At 39.0% G+C, this 19,365-nt stretch overlaps 1 protein-coding gene across 1 annotated transcript in view; it reads left to right on the top strand.

Moving 5' to 3' along the window:
- The window catches only part of Mnat1 (MNAT1 component of CDK activating kinase), a 127,279-nt gene that overhangs the window by 107,408 nt on the left and 506 nt on the right, over positions 1–19,365 (top strand). The gene's annotated exons all lie outside the window — the stretch shown is intronic.

The following is a 19,365-nucleotide window of genomic DNA, read 5'->3' as shown; positions in this document are numbered from 1 at the left end:
CAAGATTAAAGAAGAACATACATAGGAAAATATTTTGTAAAGCTAGCCCAATGATCTAATCTTTCCATAGACCTTAACAGTGTCTTGTATTTGCTAGTTAAAAACGAGTGAGTTACTGAGAGCTTTCTGAACCAGTTTTCTCTCTTCCATATATTTTTCCTGCATATTTTGGGGGAATGACTACAGTCTCCCCCCCAAAAAATGACTGCCTGGAGCAATGAGTTTCAAAAAGAAAACAAACCAGGGGTAAGACATTAAACATTTTCAAGTCTTTTTGCAATTACCATTACCAATTGTAGTCTTGAACTTTTTATTCCTATAATATTAAAGTGTACATTTAGTTCACTTTCTGTCTTTAAAAATGTTTGTTATCTTTATACATATGTAAATTTCCCTTTTCTTGGAATAAGACCCAAGGATGTTATATCAGTTATTTGAACATATAGTTCTTTTATTGGAAAACATGGTGGTAATGGAGAGATGAGGTTTAGTCATATTTGTATATAATTATTTTCTATTACAGTATATTATTGCTTTTGTAATTACTTTGCAAATTAAAGATATAAAATACTATACAGGAAATAATTCCCTGTGTATATTAAACCCTACGGGTAGCTTAAGCCCTGCTAAGCCCTACATAGTGTGTTGTCTCCATGTCTGTTTTAGGCAGTGCTGAAACAGTATAGAATTATCACTGTATGGAAACCACCAACACTTCATTATCTGATTGGTTTAAACACACGATTTACAGAAATACAAAATTATTCCAGACATGCTTTGCCAACTATCTTCTTACATGGCCATTCCAACCCAGTTTTAATTCCATTCCAACCCAGATTTTGAAGATAAGGATATTAAAAACCATGTTCATAACACACATTTTGTTTGTTTGTTTGTTTATTGTGAGAGTGTATCATGCCATGGGACACTTGCTTATGTCTTAGGACAAGTTTCTGCCTAGTTGAGACAGAGTCCTTGTTGCTATACTGCTTACCTGTACATCAGGGTGATTCTTCCCAGGGGGGTGGTGTCCAATGCTCATCCTGCTGTCAGAATGCTGGGATCACACACATAGAAAGGATCTCACTATGTAGCCCTGGATGGCTTAAAACTTGCTACATAGACCAAGATGTCCTTGAGCAGAGATCTGCCTCCCTCTGCTGAATGATGGAATCAAAGGCATGCATCACTCCATCAGGCCCTGCATGAGGTTTTTATGTGTGTTCTGGGGGTCTGACTCATATCATCAGGCTTATAGTTAGTGCATTTACACCCTGAGCCATCTTCCAGGCCAAAACCCATGTTCTTATTTCATGAATTATAGTTAATGTTTTACATCTGTCTACTGAGAGCTTGTGCGAGTTATATGTGTAAGTGTGTGTGATTACTGGCAATTGGTCTTCTCTGTGCCTTGTGGCTTCCATGGCTGGCAGCCAGGCATCAGGTGTGGTGGCAGGCCTCTTTACAGAGAGCCCCCTTTCTGACCCTGTTTGTTATAGTCTTTACTTGTCCAGTGTAGTTTTAGAAATAATAATAAGCATTGTGGTTTATTACAATGTTTACAACAGATTTGTGTTTTCAGATTTAAACTGAAAATTGTCTTGTGATTTTTGTCACTCAGTCCCAGAAAGTGAAATACATAAAGAAAAATGAAGCAGGTAGCAGGAAGTTTCAGTGAACAGGAAGGTTGATTGGGCACGTGAATGTTTTAAAATTACTAAAGGTGACAGATATAATATCTTGTTGAGATATGTCTAGGATGCTTAGTTAAACTAGTGAAAATGTATGCCTGGTTTTTAGTTTGCAGGATACATTGATTTGTTCTACTAAAATGAGTCAAAAAAGTAAGCTGTCTCTTTAATTTACATTTTCACAAGTCACAGTTTTCTGTGTGAAGTTATTTCTGACTTTCTGACTGTTCTAAGAATGACCATATGTCATCTTGTAGAGAAAATGAGTAATGATTCCAAGGACAGTTCTTGCAAGTATAACATTTAAAGAGATGGAACTTTGTTCACCCTGAGGAAATACATGCTTAGAAAATTCTTACTGTAAGTATAATTGTAGCAGTTTCCCAAAGCCAATAAAATAAATAAATGGTCAGCTAATGAAAAATTCAGTTGATGCAATTAAATGAAGACGTGACTCAGCTGCATTGCTGCTAAGAAAGCCCTCAGGACCGGCCCCAGGCCCCAGCCCAAGTGCTCTCACTCAACTCATGGTGCTTTAGTTTCTTGAACAAGGTGAACTTTAAAAACAACAGTATTTCCCAATCCACAGCTCCTTACTCTGTTTAGAATGTTTTTTTTTGGAATTTTTTGTTTGGTTAATTCTATTTATTTATTTATTTATTTATTTATTTATTTATTTATTTTTGAGAAATGAGTAGCAATCCCTGGAAGTCTTGATTTTATTAAAGACATGATGTCATTTAGCCCAGGCTGGCCTCCAACTCACTCTAATCCACTTATCCACTTACTCTTAAACTTCTGATCCTGATGTCTCAGTCTCCTGTCTCAGTCTCCCAGGAACTGGGATTGTAGGCATGAAGCTGACGTCATTCATCTGCTCATAAGACACTTTCCTATGGTGGAGAGGCAGGGATAATTTTTATCTCAGTCCAGAGCTCTTTGTTAGGGAAAATAGAGGCTTTATATGAAAAATTCTAGTAAAATGTATTTTCCTTGTTTTATTTGGATGATGATGTCTGTGGGTTTCTTATTTATATCTTTTATTAAGATATTTTCCATCTATTACTACTCTGTCTTGGACTTTTATCATAAAGATTTTGTCAAAGGCTGACAAAGTCTGGTAGAATTCTCTTGTGAATCCATCTGGTCCTGGATTTTTAGTTGGAGGCTTTTATCCCCTCATTTCAGTCTCCCCATTTGTTATGTGTCAGCTTCTATTGAGATGACAATGTGATTTCTTTTGTCTGTAAGTCCGTTTATGTGGCTTATTACATTTATTGACTTGAGTATGTTGAGCCATCCTTGCATCTCCTGGATAAAGCCAGTTGATAATGGTAGATAATCTTTTGATACATATATATATCTGTATTCTGTTTGCAAATGTTTTATTGAGCATTTTGAATTTGTATTCATTGGACATAGTGGCTGTGGCTTTCTTGTTGTCTTTACTTAGCTTGAGGATTAGGAGGAGGACTAGGAGGTTGTGGCTGCTCCTTCTGTTTCTCTTTTTTGAATAGTTTAAGAGGGACTGACTGTAGATCTTCAAAAGTCTGGTAGAATTCTCTTGTGAATCCATCTGGTCCTGGATTTCTAGTTGGAGGCTTTTATCCCCCCATTTCAGTCTCCCCATTTATTATGTGTCTCTTTGGCTTGTTGATAGCTTCTTGATCTAATTTTTGTGGTTTGGCAGAATCTAGAAATTTGTCTATTCCTTTTCCAACTTAAAAGAGTACAGGTTTTTTAAAATATTCCTTTATAATATCTGAATTTCATTGCTGTCTGTTAAATGTTTCCCTGTTCATTTCTGCTTCCGTCTATTTGAGTCTCCTCTTCCTTTCTTTTGGCCAGTGGGGCCAAGAGTCTGTCATTGCTCTTTATGTCCTTGAAGACCCAGCTTGCAGAGTTGTTGGTTCCGTGTTTTGTTTTCTTCCTAGTTCATGTATTTCAGTTCTGGTTTTTATTATTTCTTGGTGTCCATTAGGTTGTGGTTTTGTTTGTCCTTGTTTTTCCAAATTTTTTAATTATGCCATTAAGTCATTCATTTGTGCCCTGGCTTTTTTTTTTTTTTTTTTTTTTAAATATAGGCACTCTACAGCTGTAAATTTACCTACTAGGGCTACTTTCATTTTGTACCAGAGGTTTTGTTATCTTGTGTTTCCATTTTCAATGTTTGTGTTCCAGGAAATTTTTAATTTTTCTTGATTTTTTTTTTTGACCTAGTCATCATTCAGTAATGAATTGTTTAATCTCCATGAGTGTGTGTTCTTTACTGGAGTTTTTGTTTTTGATTTTTGTTGTCAATTTTTGTTTTAATATGTTATAGTCAGAATACCAGAGGTTATTTCAGTTTTTCTGAATTTATGAAGATTTGTTTTGTGTCCCAAGATGTTGTCTATTTTAGAGGAGCTTCTGTGTGCTATGGAATATAATGTGCACTCGTTGGAGTTTAGCTTGAACATGGTGTAACCTGCTATGTCCATTGTGATGTCACTTAATTCTGATGATTCTCTGTTTATTTTTTGTCGGTTGGAGAAAGTAGGGTATTGAAATCATCTACTTTTAATGAATTTATTAAAAGATATACAGACAGCTGAATGAATTAAGAAACAAATTCCATCTATTTGTGGTCTACAAGAAACTCAGCTTTGGAACTGTTTATATTTAAAGTTATTATAATCTGTGTTTTTAATTCCACTAGTATACTTTTTATGAAGTTAGGTACACCAGAGTTTGGTAAATATATGTTTAGGATAGTAATGCTTTTTTGGTTAATTGTTCTCTTTATTAGACTAAAGTATCCTTTTATATCTTTACTGTTAAATTTTCAGTTTGAAAGTCATTTTGTTAGATATTGGGATTGTATGCCTACTTACTTCCCGGTCCCGGTTGTTTGACTGAAGTACTTTTGTCTATTCTTACGCCCGAGGCCAGTGCCTATCTTATAAAGCTGAGTTTCTTGTAGACCACAAATAGATGGATTTTGTTTCTTAATTTATTCAGCTGCCTGTGCATCTTTTGATTGGAGAATTGAAATAGTTTATATTTAAAGTTTTTATTAAACGTGTTTGTTAGTTGCAGTAATCGTGTTGTTGAATGTTGATGAGATTTGCATTCTCAGTGGCATTTAGTGTTTGAGTAATTTTAGTTTTTTTTTCTCTACATCTTTTTGGCAATATTTATTCCTCTTTTCAGCCCAAAATATTGCTTCCTATATTTTCTTTAGGTTTGATCTGTTGGATGTAAATTTTTTAGGATGATTATATCATAGGAAGTTTTTTCTTTCTTCTTCAAATGTAGCATATAGCATTTCTGGGAACATTACTCTTTGTTGGCTGTCACGGCCTTTTAGGACTTGGAATGCATTGCTCCGGGCTCTTCTGGCTTTCCAAGTTTCCACTGAGAAATCAGCTGTTATTCTGAAGGGTTTTCCTTTATATGTGACTCGTGTGTTTTCTCTTCCAGCTTTCAATACTCTTCTTTGTTCTGTATGTTTTAACTATGGATGATACTGCAGAGAGTTTCTTTCCTTTTCTGGTCTTGTCTGTTGGTGTGCTTTTGTGTTTGTGTGAGTATGTCTTTTCTTAGTTTGAGGAAGTTTTCTTCTGTGTTGAAGCTCTGCTCTGTGACTACTCTTACCTGTGCCTATAGTTAGAAGGCTTGGTCTTTCTATGGTGTCCCACGTCTTTTGTATGTTCCTTTCTGTGTTTTTGAAATTTGCTTCATGTTCTTTATTTGTTTTGTTTAGATCCTCTGCTTTATCTTTTGAGTCCTTGAATTCTGTCCTACCTATAACTGCTTCCCTTCAGTTTTCTAGTTGTGTAATTAGATTTTAAATTCCATCTTTATTTCAGCTTAGTACACTTGAGGGATTTTGATTTCTTTGTTGAATTTCATTTTCAGGCCCTGTGTTGTCTTCATTATTCCCGTCAGGCTTTGTCTGAGCTTTCTTGGGTGTCTCTCAGGTGTTTAGTCTCTTTGAGTTCATTGAGCTGTTTCTTGGTGTCTTCTTTAAACTCCCTGAATATTTTGATAAGGTTTATGATTATTCTCTTAAATTCTGTGTTCTGTGTTCATCTAGGTAATTCTCATTGGCGAGCATTTCTATAGGACTGATGGATTGGGTGGCGTGGGGTGGGGTTGATATTTCATATTGTTTGTACTTCTGCTAGGAGATATGGGCATGTGGACCTTTTCTGTTAGTTCTGTGTCTGTTGTAGAAAGAGCAAGTTGAGGCAGAGCACAGGATGGGCAGGCCAGTTTGGGCTCAGACATTAGATATAGCCTAGGAAAAATAAAATCAGAGGTCCGAGAAGGTAGGCTGGCACGAAAGATATGTGTCCAGGTCTAAGCCTGGAGTTTGGCAGTAGATTTGTGAGATAGGGGGTTGCATAGAGGGCAGAATCAGGTAGCCTCACCTGGCCAGACCGTGGCAAAGTGTATGCAGCATTTGGCTGTGCAGGGAGGTTAGTTGTCAGGTTGAAGGACCTGTAGATTGCTGGCAGACAGGGACGGTCCGGGTGGAAGCCTGGCTTTTGGGGGCAGTGCAACAGAAGTTGTTGGATGGGACCTGAGCAGGACCTGGGGGACACTAAAAAGAGCACAAAGAGGGAGGGATCAGGCAAACTCACCCAGCTAGCCCATGGTAAAGTATGTAGCGTCTAGCTGGGCAGAAGGCTCCATTAACATGTCTTTCAAAAACAGAATTCAAGGAAATAATAGGGTACTTAGTTTTTCTTTTACCCTTTAGAGTAACAAAACAAAAAATGTATCATAATATATTGAAGCACATTTTGTAAAATCAAAACCAAAATCTCTGTGAGCTTATGATTTGGATGGTGTCCTGGTTTGCTTTCTGTTTATGTGACGATGATAATGACAATCAGTTTGTAGAGGAAATGTAACATTAATTTTTTCAAAACCTAATTTTAATGAAGGTTCTTAAATGCTTTAACTTCCCTTATAGCTCACCAGCCACCAGAAGTAGTGGAAAAGAAAGAATACAGGGAAGTGGACATGTTGAGAAAATTTCTTTGGAGCAACTCCTGTCTGTGTTGTCTGGAAATTGGCAGTTCAGTTCATAGGTCAGCAGCAGTAGTTGATCCACTTGCAAACACTTCACAGATACACCAGCAGTCCAGTTCGATAGAGCTGGGATAGCAAACACAAATTAGAAGAGATGGCACTACCTAGCAGAGACAGCAGGCTTCAACCTCCACACGAGTCAGCAGGAGGGTCCAGGGCCAGCAGAACACTAGGAGAAATTCTCTGCTCTATCTCTCTCTGCAAAGCAAGATCAGCGAAGATGTGAGATCAACAAGATTTGTACAACTGGCTCTATAAGTAAGCCTAGCTCAGCCTCTGTCACTGTCCTTAGATTCCTTTTTACACACCCTGCAAACATCACATGTTCTCCACAGGTTTTGCTTCAGCATGTGTCTTGTATCAGCATACGTGTCTGTCTCAGCTGACATCACTCTGCCAATTAGCCCTAGTCCAAGGAAGCCACAGGAAACTGCTTCACACCGCCAGAAGGTTTTTGGGTTTTTTTTTGGGGGGGGGCACATTTCATCTCTGTGGAGTCCTGACAAATGCAGCCTAACTACACAATGTAAGGTGGACCAGTATATGCGTGTCCATAGCAAAGAATCCTTCATCATGTCTTTTCATGTGCTTGCTTTAGCAGAACATCCTTTCTCCTGTGTCTGTGTAAATGCTACTTCACATGTTTGCCCCAGGAAAATACCATCCAACTGACTTTCCAAAGAACCTTTATGTTTCCACTTCAAGGCGAGGGTTTATTTCACCTTCCAGTTTATGAAGGGAAATAGAGCAGACATTCAATGCAGGAACCAGAAGGCAGGGTTTGAAACATGCTGTGGAGAAGAGCAGCTGCTTACTAATGTGCTCCCTCGGGTTCACTCAGCCTGCTTTCTTAGACAACCCAGGCCACCTGCCCAGGGATGGCACCACTCATAATGGACTGGGCCCTCCCACATCAAGAACCTGCCCCACAAACTTGTCTACGCTAATCTGGAGGAGGCATTTTTCTTAGTTGAGTTTTCTCTTCCAAGATGACTCTCGCTTGTGTCAAGTTGACAAAATGAACCAGCACAGATGGAAAAGTCACATGGAATTTATTAAAGTGTGCTTTAATATGATATTGTAGTAACATATGCATGGTTTCAAGGCATTGACAAAAAATGTAATCTGGAAACAAAATAGAATACTAAAAATAATTTCATAATTTTTTAAATATGAGGAAATATTTACATATGAATTTTTTTTTTCAAATGATATTTAGCCAATTAAGTGACTGGTCTGTTTACACACTGTGCTCCAGCAAAGCCTCACCTGGGGCCGCTGCTTGCATTAGCACATGATGTCCGACAATGGGCATGGGCTTCTTTCCCACAAGTGAGGTTGTGGTTTTACGTTTGTAAAGTGCAGGTTTTCTGAAGGTGTAAGTATGAAAGCTGTGTCTTCATAAAGCAGCAGCATTTAAACTCATAGTGGACTAAGCCAGCCATCTCTGCAGCTTTTCAGACTTACTCTGTCATTGTTGTTTTGGGGTTGGCGGGTTCAGGAACTTACTTTACACACTGAAAATAGAATGTTCCAGAGATAAGAGTAAGCACCATTTATTTATTTAATTTTTTGCTTGACATTGGCTTTCCTTGTTTTCACTCGACTTATCTAAGTTGTTGGCATTGTAAGATTCTAGTGTATGAAACAGAACTTTGAGATGAGGGCACTCACGTGTGTGCCTCTGGCTGTGCCCAGCCCTGATTAGCTTTCATTCATCTGTGTGTCACATCCTACTGTGCACTTTTTTTAGCTTACAATTTTTTTTAACACAGTTTAGCTTACATGACCGAACACATTTAAACCTAAAGGGTATTTCAAATACACACATTTAAGAAAATGTTTTGAAGGAAGTACTTTTACCCTATTGACTATCTTTTTCTGGGCATTCCCTGATTTCCAGAACCCTACCTGTCTTCTTTAGTGTTGGTGGACAGCCTGCCTGCTGGTCAGTCCTCTCCTCTTTGGCTTTGCAGTTTGTGGTGATAATTGTGTTTTTGCCATATTGTTTTAATCTGTCAGCTGTTATCATGGCCATACTTCAGGTCTTCATCTTTGCTAACCAAAGCCCTGATGTGTTGTTAAATTCCAGATAAAAAAGGATGAACTTTTAGAAATATTTCTCTTAATTCCTTGTAAACGTCATATAGCATCAATGTGTTTTGCTCATTTCACCCCTGCTCTCCTGACTGCTTCCATATTCACTCCCCTAGTTCCCATTGTCTCAGTACCATGCCCCCCCTTTAATTAGCCCACTGAGCCCAGTTTCTGTTACCTGTGGGTGCAGGGCCATCAGGTGAGCATGCTCTATCTACCTGGGCCACACTCTTAAAATAACCAATCAGATCACCCTCAGACACGGTCATGAGCTCCTCAGGTAGGTGTGGGGGTTTATGACCCTTCTCCCTCCATGCAGGAAAGCTGACTGGCTCTATCCTGTGCAGGCTACCACAGCTGCTGAGTTCCTGAGGACATCAGCCCTCTGATGTCCACAGACACTATTTTTCCCTGTTCCTCCATGGCTTCTGGTTCTTAAAATCTTTCTGCCCCTTGTTTGGTGATATTTTCTGAGCTTCTGTGAGAGGGATTATGATACATATATACACTTAAGGCTGAACAGTCCACACACACTTATTTTCTACACTTACCATTGTGGGTTTCAATGTTAGCCACCATGCACTGCACAAAGAACCTTCTCAGATGAGGTCCAAGAAGTTTACTACTAATCTATAAATGTAGACATACAGATTTAAATGGTAGTTTTATACAACGTGCATTTGACAAAATAATAATAGTAGGTTCACCCTTGAGGTCTGTGGCTCCTAAATCATGGGTTCATGGTGTAATATTACTGTGTATGTTTCTTTCTGTGGAGTAGGCCTTAAACCAAATCAGAAAATCATTGTGTATTCTCCTAACATTCATGCTATTCCTGTGCCATGAGCAGGACCATCTGTCCAGTCATTATTCTAGTTCTCAGGGTGCACAATTGGGTAAGAGGGTTTAATACCTAACCCCACACACTACATCCCTGAATGTCCATAGTACCTTTGGCATTATGAAAGCCAGCCAGCAGTAAGGAATCTTTCCAGTCATTTCCAGCTTTTTTTTTTTTTTTTAATAACCAAATTATCTGACATCTTCAGCAATAAGGACTTGCTATAAAGTTCTGGTACGCAACCAAGAGCAATGATTCCCGAATTATTTGGAGGGTGTTTTAGGGCACCCTTAATCAATAATTTGAGGGGAAGTATTCCAAATCTGGCACTGGGCTTTTATTTTAGTAACCCATGGCTTTGGAGAAGAACATTTCCCCGTGTAGGGTAATTCCATGTGTGTGTGTGTGTGTGTGTGTGTGTGTGTGAGTGTGTGTGACAGACAGTAGGATGAATTCATGGGATGCATAACATGTACAAATAATCATAAGCACAAGATAGGTAGAGATAAAGTGGTTTATGAATTCAGAAAAGGAAAAGTAGTATTTCTATCTAGACAAACCAGAAAAGGTGTGACTTGGAAAGAGTTCCAAGGTATTTTGAACATTAAGAATACAGAGAATAGCCGGGCATGGTGGCATACACCTGTAATCCCAGCACTTGGGAGGCAGAGGCAGGTGGATTTCTGAGTTTGAGGCCAGCCTGGTCTACAGAGTGAGTTCCAGGACAGCTAGGGCTACACAGAGAAACCCTGTCTAAAACAACAAAACCAAAAAAAAAAAAAAAAACCTAAAACAAACAAACAAACAAAAAAGAATTTAAAAAAAGAATACAGAGAATAAATGAAAATACTATACTATGTCTGCCATCCAGAATTAATGAATGCTATTTCTACAAGGCTAAAGTTAGTATCACTCCTCCTACTGAAGACGACTTTAGATAGCTGAGCCTTGGACTTCTGTTTCTATTGGTGTTTTTGTTACCAGGTCAGTTTCTCTGGCGTCATTCTTGCCTCTTCGTCCACTCTTCCTTGTGGAAACAGCTCTTTAATGGTGCTCTCACATCTACTTTATTGTTTTATCTTTGTTTTTTAGCCCCATTGTGTTCTCTGTTCTCTGTATTCATTTCATCGTTCTGATTTTCACCTGTGCATACCCTCATTAACCTGCCATTTGAGCTGCTGTTGTTTTTTTTTTTTTTTTAAGATTTCCTGTTGATTTTTTAAATGACTATTTCCTCATATTGTACTTTTCTTGCCTTATGATATCTATCTCTTCATCTTTTTTCACATTAAATACTATTTTCTTTCAGATTCTTCTCTGACCTGTTGTTTAATTTTCCATTCATATTCATTGTAGTGGGGATAGTTGTCCATGGCCTTTTGTGGTGATTCAGAGATCCATGTTGCTTCTGTGAGCATCACAGAATCTGGACCAGTCATTCTTAACTTCTTGGAGGTGGAGCAGCCATTGATCTGTGTTTGTTCCTGTCCTAGGTGAGTTGTAGGCTTTATTTCAAGCCTCCTGTGGCTGCCCCTGGGTTGATGAGTATTTTCTAGAGCAGGTTTCACAGAGGAGACAAGAGTTTAGAGAGATAGGTTATATGCAGGGCCAAGGCCAGTTCCAGTTTCATCTGGTTTCAGCCTGAGGCCTGGCTCTTGTCTTCATGAGGATAGTGAGTCACTGGTGCGTGAAGTCAGCTGGGAAGGAAGTTCACTGCCTTATTTTGACTTCTAGTGTAATTTCTGGTACCTAAAAGATTTCTTTTAAGATTTTTTTTTTTGAGACAGCGTTTCTCTATGTAGCCCTGGCTGTCCTGGAACTCACTATGTAGAATAGGCTGGCTTCAAACTCAGAAATTCACCTGGCTCTGCCTCCCAAATGCAGGGACTAAAGGCATGCGCCACCATTTTCCTTGGGAACTGGAGAGATAGTTAAAGCTTGTATTGCTTTTGCAGAGGACCATTTATGGTGGCTCAACAACCACCTCTAACTCCAGCTCCAAGATTATCACCTTCTTCTGGCACTTGTGGACATGTCGCTTATATGCACCCCCCTCGTATCCATAATTTAAAACATTTCGCGAAGATTACTTGATTTCTTGTTATAGTCATTTTCTGTATGGGACAAGAGAGCATCTTTTACTTGTTCACAATTGAGTGACTGACACATACTGATTTTGTTAAAGTCACTCTCTGCATTCCAAGACAGAGACAACAGGAGTGAGGGTGTAGAGGGGGAGTTATGTGGCTTTCACAGCGGAAAAACAAAAACTTCCTGATTGACTTTGGCTTTCCTTCAGGGTAATAGAGATGATTAATGGGAAAATATGTTTGGAAATGTAAACTGGAATCAAGTATAATAGACTATGAATAGTAGGCTGAGGAGTTTGGAGCTGATTCTTTAGAGCCTGGAGCCAATTAATGTCTATTTATATAAGAGTTGGGAGATCTTTGTCCTGAGAATAATTGAGTAACCATGGAAAGACTGAAATGGAATGTGCACACCGTGAGTCAGTGCTGACACTGTCAGCAGTAAGGAGTCCTTGAATGATGACAAAGGCCCAGTGTGCTGCTACATACCTGTCACCCAGCGTATTGGAAGCTGAGACAGGAGAATCACAAGTTTCAGACCAGCTTGGGCTCCATGTGAATCCAACTATTCTGGGATACATGTCAAAGACAGTATAGAACAAAACAAAAAACTCAGTATAAGCAATAAAACAAAGATCTCAGCATAAACAGTGAAGCAAAGATGGAATCTGGATCTGAAATGAGATACATTAGTGGCAGTGGCATGGTGTGTGGAATATGGGGAAGGAGAAGCAGCCGTGATGCAAAAACTGTGATGCAAGCAAGGTAGTGGCTTAGCCTTGGAAATAAAGTGTGCAAAGGAAGTGTCGGGTCGTAGAACGTGGGACCCGTGAGGTCTGGTACAATGTAGCAGTTTTGATGGCTTATGATAGAGCCATCGATAATCTTTATGCTTTCCAAAAACAAAAATTATATTTTGAGAGGCTGTTCTTTGATTATAGAATATTATAATTGGTGTACTTTATTGTTAGTCATTGTGTAATCTTTTACTCTACCAAGTTTATAAATAAAGCTTCATTTATTTATATACACATCTTATGTATTGGATTTTGTTTTGTCTACAGTTTCAAGTTGGAGAGCTTAAGCTAAAATTAGCCAAACATATAATAATTTGTTTTTTAAATAAATACCTTCTGATTTTAGTAAATCTTTTCAATATTTATCAGAAATCATTTTGTCTATTGGCTGTTGTGGATAGTGCTGAATTTATCCAACTTTATGTTATAGTGCCTATATTAAATGATTTTCTGTTGCTGTGATGAAGCACCATGATCAAGGCAGCTTATAGAAGGAAGAATTTCTTTGGCTCATGGCTCCAGAGGGATAAGAATTTATCATGGTGGGAGTGCAGGGCAGCAAGAAGCAGGTGACTGAGATCAGATTCTCTCACCTAACAACCTCAAGGAGGGAGCAGCTGGGCAGTGTGTCAAATAGATGAAGTCTGAAAGCTTCTTCCCAATGGTATATTTTCTCCTGAAGAGTTGAATCTCCCTACAACTTCCCCCAAAACAGTACCATTAACCAGGGATCAAGTATTCAAATACAGTGGGGGACAGTATACATTCAGAACACCATAGTGCCCAATACTTAAAATACTACTACGTTTGTGTCCATTATTTGTGCAGAATCTATCCTTAGAGGTCTGTCAGTGGGGATATCCAACATTGCCAATATGGTATCACTCATAGAATGCATACATACTTAAATAGCTAGGGCTTCTCTATTCTTTAGCTCACACTCAAATCAAGGACACATTGGTTGCATTACATGAATATGAATTTACAGTGATAGCTACTTTAGTTTAAAATGTATAGTATAGCCTTGAGTAGCAATAAATTGTAGTTTACTTCAGCTGATGCTAGAATCTCTGTAATGGTCTGGAATGAGTAGTAAATCCTGGTGTGCCCATGGACACCATACAGTCTTTAATTCCAGATCTAATCCTGCTTCTGAGATGGTTTAAGTATCTGGCGTAACTGCGCTCGCTTTCTTCCTGAGTGTCGGTATCAATGTGAGGCAGCTTTATTACTGAGCTTACTCGCCTTGAGTCCTCATCCGCTGGCAGGACCAGTAAAGAGTGATGTGATGACCATCGTGGAAGTTATGCTACGTGCTTGGACTTCATGAATTCATGTGTTTTTATAATCCAACTGCCTGCAGAATTCTGGACAGCATTGGAATCATAGTACCTTTCTCATTTATCTTTGCATATGCAGTTATCCTTTCATTCTTATTCTGTTGTTGTGATTCGTTAGGCTAGCACATCTTAAGTGATATATTTAATTTTTAAGAATGTTATATGTTAGCAATAGTCTGAGTATCCTATTGTGGGTTTTTTTTTTTTTTTTAGTTGTTTTTGTGACGTCTTGCATGTGTGTCTGTGGGTGTAGGTACACCTCATGTATATATGTAGTGGCCAGTGTGTCATCCTGAGGAACATCATCCACCTCCTTTAAAACAGGTCTCACATTGGTCTGGTTTACCAATGAAGCAAGGCTGGCTGGCCAGTGAGCTCCACCGATCTTCCTGCCTCTACCTCCTTAGCACTGGCATGAGAAGTATGTACCACAACACCTATCTATTTTTTGTGTGTGCCAGAAATTGAACTTGGGTCTTCAGCTTGCATAACAAACTCTTTACTAAGTTATCTCACTGGCCCAATGAAAATATTGTGTAGTAATGGGTAAACGTTGTGGGCCATAGGGTAGTGCCCATTGGGCAGTGCAATGGGCAGGATTGAAACCAGGGTCTACAATACCTTTGTCATGTTCTACCAGCAAGACCATCCAAGCCCATGGCTGAAGTCCTTACTTCTAAGAGCTTGTACTTTGTCTTGACACCTGGAGCACAGAACTGTATGGGGCGGGTCTGTTCACTCATGATGGTGTTAAACGTGAACTTTAAATAGGCTCCCTGCAGCTCTGCACAGTGCCGTGAGCCTGTGGACAGGAAGATCACTTGAACTCAGTCGTTCCAGGCCATCCCTGGAAATGGAGGAAGACCTAGTCTCAAAATAGAGCATGAGAAAAAGAAAGCTCACTTTCTTTTCCGAGGAGCAGGTCTTATTCTTCAGGCTTGCCTGCCTTACTTACTTTGAACCAGTTCAGAGTGCAGCTCTAAACAGGGCCTAGTAATTTAAAGAGAAGCGGCTAATACGAAACCATTTTTATTTCCATTTCAATTCTAACACTTGTTCCAGGGGCATGTTCCAGGGTTTATCAAAGAGGCTGTGGCTGCTGCTGTAGTGGCACTCCTAGCTCACTCTGCATTCTGCCCCTTCCTGGCAGCTCTGTTTGACCAGCAGTAGAAAGAGCCGAGCTGGAGATATGGCTCAGCAGTGAAGAGCACCTACTGCTCTTCTGAAGGTCCTGAGTTCAAATCCCAGCAACCACATGGTGGCTCACAACCATCTGTAATGAGATCTGACACCCTCTTCTGGAGTGTTTGAAGACAGCTACAGTGTACTTACATATAATAAATAAATAAATCAAAAGGAAGGAAGGAAGGAAGGAAGGAAAGAAGGAAGGAAGGAAGGAAGGAAGGAAGGAAGGAAGGAAGGAAGGAAGGAAGGAAGGAAGGAAGGAAGGCCAAGTACAAGATGTCTGCCAGGTAGTCAGTGGTCAGTGCAGGGCTCTTCAGGGAAAGGAAATGGTAAGGGGAGTCCAGCCCTGAGGAAACAAAGTCTTTCGGAAGCAAAGTGTGATTATACTACCTACTAGGGAATAAAAACTGCTAAAAGGGAGAAGAAAAAATGATGATTTAAATTGAAGTCTAGGAAAATCATCAAGTCTAATGTTTCAACTCCTTTCTCCTCTAAGGTCCACTGTTCATTTTCCCTTCTCCATCTCCAGAGTCCACTATTGATTATGATGCATAGTGGCAAAGGAAGGCAACTTTAGACAGACTCTAACATATGCATAAGGTAGAGTTCAAGATGTCCTTTATATAAGAATTATGAACAGGCTGGAGAGATGGCTCAGTGGTTAAGAGCACTGACTGCTCTTCCAGAGGTCCTGAGTTCAAATCCCAGCAACTACATGGTGGCTCACAACCATCCTTAATGAGATCTGATGCCCTCTTCTGGTGTCTCTCAAGACAGCTACAGTGTACTTATATATAATAAATAAATATATCTGAAAAATAGATTATAAATGTTTTTGAAAACATACTTTGTTTTATTAACATACTTATACTTTATTAAGAAAATAATGATGTTTTAAAATATCTGAATAGTCTGTTTTTAGTAAAAATAAGGCTATAGCTACCAAAATAAGCAACCCCACACTGGTTTCTATGTATAAGACTTAATACATATTTAAAATAAAGCCACAAAAAGCAGAACTAGTGTCTTGGTATTGGTTAAGTAGAGCTGTTGTGTCCAGGACCCAGAAAACTTGATTTCTGGAAATGAATTTGCATAAGGTATATTTCTTGTTTTGTTATATAAAATTATACATTAAATGTTGCTGACCTCTGACATACTCCCAAGAGATGTCATTTATAATGATCATAGAAGAATAAACAGAGGTGTGGAGACAGGTGGGGAAAGTAGGCAAAACCGTAAATTCTTGACATCTGGTTCCAGTGTGGCAGATCCTTAAAGAACTTAGGCATACCAGGATGATTAAAGGATTTGAACAGTGAATTAAAACACCAAGAAACAAAATCCTACAACCAAAGAGTAAGAATCAACTATATATTTAAATGGAATTAATACAGATTGCCTTGGTTCAAATATTTTGAAACAGTTAACAGTAAAAATTTTGTATAGTCCTGGAGATCAAAAAGAGCAATCTAAGTAGGGAGGACTCTTAAAGACTGTGGTCCCAGACCTGATTGGTGTAAGTGACTGCACAGGGAAATGCATGTGCTTCAGTGATATGCAGGGAAATTTCAATTGACTTATTTTGGCAATGAGAATCGCACAGCTTACCATTAATAACTCAACTTTAACAGTATTTGCTCATTGCACTGGATCATGACTGTTCAAGAAGTACTATTTTCAAACACTAATTAATCATTTTAGATAAACTTTTAAAAAATGCATTTATAGCCTCAATGAGTATGACTGTTTATTACATTTTCCTTATAAAAGCTGAACTGTTTTATATACTCTTTATGGAAACAGTGCACCATCATAAATTAGAAGATGCAACTGTTTTAGGTATTTTACGGGGCCTGGGCTTGCCTGCCAGCTGTGCAGCTGTTTCAGGCTTCTCAGCATAACATATAAAACGTTGGATGCACACTGCAAGAGTGTGTACTGGACTTGCCAAGCCAGGATGGTGTGACTCAACTTTCCCAGAAGCAAGCCAGACCAAATGCAATGAATCAATAGTTAGCTGCACACGGATTTTTATTACCGCTGGGAAAGCCAATTCCATTTGTGACTGTTGTTTTCTGACTGCTGACACACACTGCGGTGCTTGGGTTCTACTGGGTGTAAACCAAATGGGACCTTTCCTTTGAGATCTGAGGAGAGAGGAATGTGCCATTATTTGGTTTGTGGATAAAACCAGTTAAAATACAGGTCAACAATGGGAGGATTGACATTCCATTACTTAGTTGTGTGGTTAGCGTTGTGTCCCAGTGTTAGGAGTTGAGTTAGGAATGTCTGAGGCAGCTCCCCATGTGCCTTGTTTGGTGATAGGAATCCTTTTGGGGTGGTTTGCCCTTGTTTTGTTTTGTTTTGCTTTGTTTTGTTTTGTTTTTGTGACAGGGCTGTAGCTCTGGCTATCCTGGACACACACTGTTAACCAGGTTGGCCTCAAACTCAGAGGTCTGCTCACTTCTGCCTCTTGAGTGCTAGGATTACAGACTGCATTACCACACCCTGCCCTGACCTGCAGAATCCTAACTGCTGCCATTTTATTGTGCTCTGGGAAAGTGATAAAATGACATCATGCAGTGTGGTGGTGGCACATGCCTGTAATCCCAGCACTTGGGAGGCAGAGGCAGGCGGATTTCTGAGTTAGGGGCCAGCCTGGTCTACAAAGTGAGTTCCAGGACAGCCAGGGCTACACAGAGAAACCCTGTCTTGCAAAAAAAAACCAACAACAACAACAACAACAAAAAAGAAAATGCCATTATAACTGTGTGGTAAATAGAATTCACTGTTCTCTGCCTCCTGTGAGACGTAAGGCTCTGTCTTCCAGGAGCTCATCAGTGACAGGCAGCAGCAGAGTTTCTGAAGTAGGACGCATCCTCAGAGGCGTATAGCATGGCATAATTCATGCTTTATTCTATCTCTTAAATTTTTCATTTATATACATTTCATATGACCCTATAGTTGTATATAATTATATAATTACATTACATAGTTCTTTATAATTTGTAAATAAGTTTTGAGGGTAGATGTGCACATAACTTGTATGCTATAAATATACTACTCAAATAGTTTTAGATTGTTCCTCAATAAACATTCATTTCTTTCTCCTTTGTCTTTTACCCTTGGCAGAAAAGCAAAGATTTGAGTTAAGACCATGATTTGTGGCAGTGTGAATAAATTATAGCCAATTCTAGGAGCTTGGCCTGTCTTATTTTGACAGCTTCTTCTATTTGGTTCCTTAAGTTGCCATATATGTTTTAATCATACAAGCTTATTACAACACAGACACAAACAAAAACTGACTTGCTATTTTGTTGGAAATAAGAAGTTGCTCATGCATTAAGATCTTGACACACAGGAAGTTTGCATGAATAAGTAGAAAAGGTTCCAAGCTATTAAAATGTCCTGCTTGCTGATTTATTCCTTTATCGTACCTGTAGTTCTGAAAGTGGGCAAAGCAGCTTGGTTTCCAGGGCCATGTGTCTTCCTACAGAGGCTTTAAAGCAAGGCTGGAATTATTCCTTCCTGCAGCACAGCCGCCAGCCAGGCTGACAAGTCCTCCCTCTGCTGGGATCCTCTAAGTTTTTACACCTATTTTGTCTATTTCTGTGAAGGCAGAAATTTTTCATTGGTAAATGAGATTGAGAAAACATTGTTGTTCTGTCTTTTGAGATGGTTTCAGTTCTTCTGCACTTAAGACTCTGTAGGTCATTGTCTCAGGCTTCTTGGACATGTAATTTCTAAGGTTTCTTTCCTTGCACGGAAGGAGACAATATGCTTTTGGGATACTGAGGTGATTTTGAACTATTGTGTCCTCTCTTCCTAAGTGCGTTTGTTTTCCATATGTAAGGTTTTACTTTAAAATGCTTTTGTAAAAATGTTAGTAGCATAATAGTGTCATGCTGTGTATTTATCGGGAGCGTGCTAGAAAGGACAGCATTCACTGGATGCCTGAACAGCCTCCAACAAAACAGATCAGTACTGGAAACTGTGAAACAGTGAGCATTTTAACATTTTATCCAAATTTATAGGTTATAAGGGATATTCTTCATTGTCTTTTGTAACTTAGTAGTTAGGCAATACACACACACACACACACACACACACACACACACACACACACACACACACACACAGTTGGCATATTTCCATTTAAAAAGTAATGTTCATTTATGAAAACCTGAATATTTCAATCTCAGAATTCATTTCCAAATGTGGAATCAGTTTTAAACTTGC

The sequence above is a fragment of the Apodemus sylvaticus genome, chromosome 6, assembly GCF_947179515.1.
Source record: "Apodemus sylvaticus chromosome 6, mApoSyl1.1, whole genome shotgun sequence".
Taxonomy (NCBI): domain Eukaryota; kingdom Metazoa; phylum Chordata; class Mammalia; order Rodentia; family Muridae; genus Apodemus; species Apodemus sylvaticus.
This window is presented reverse-complemented; position numbering and strand designations above follow the sequence as displayed.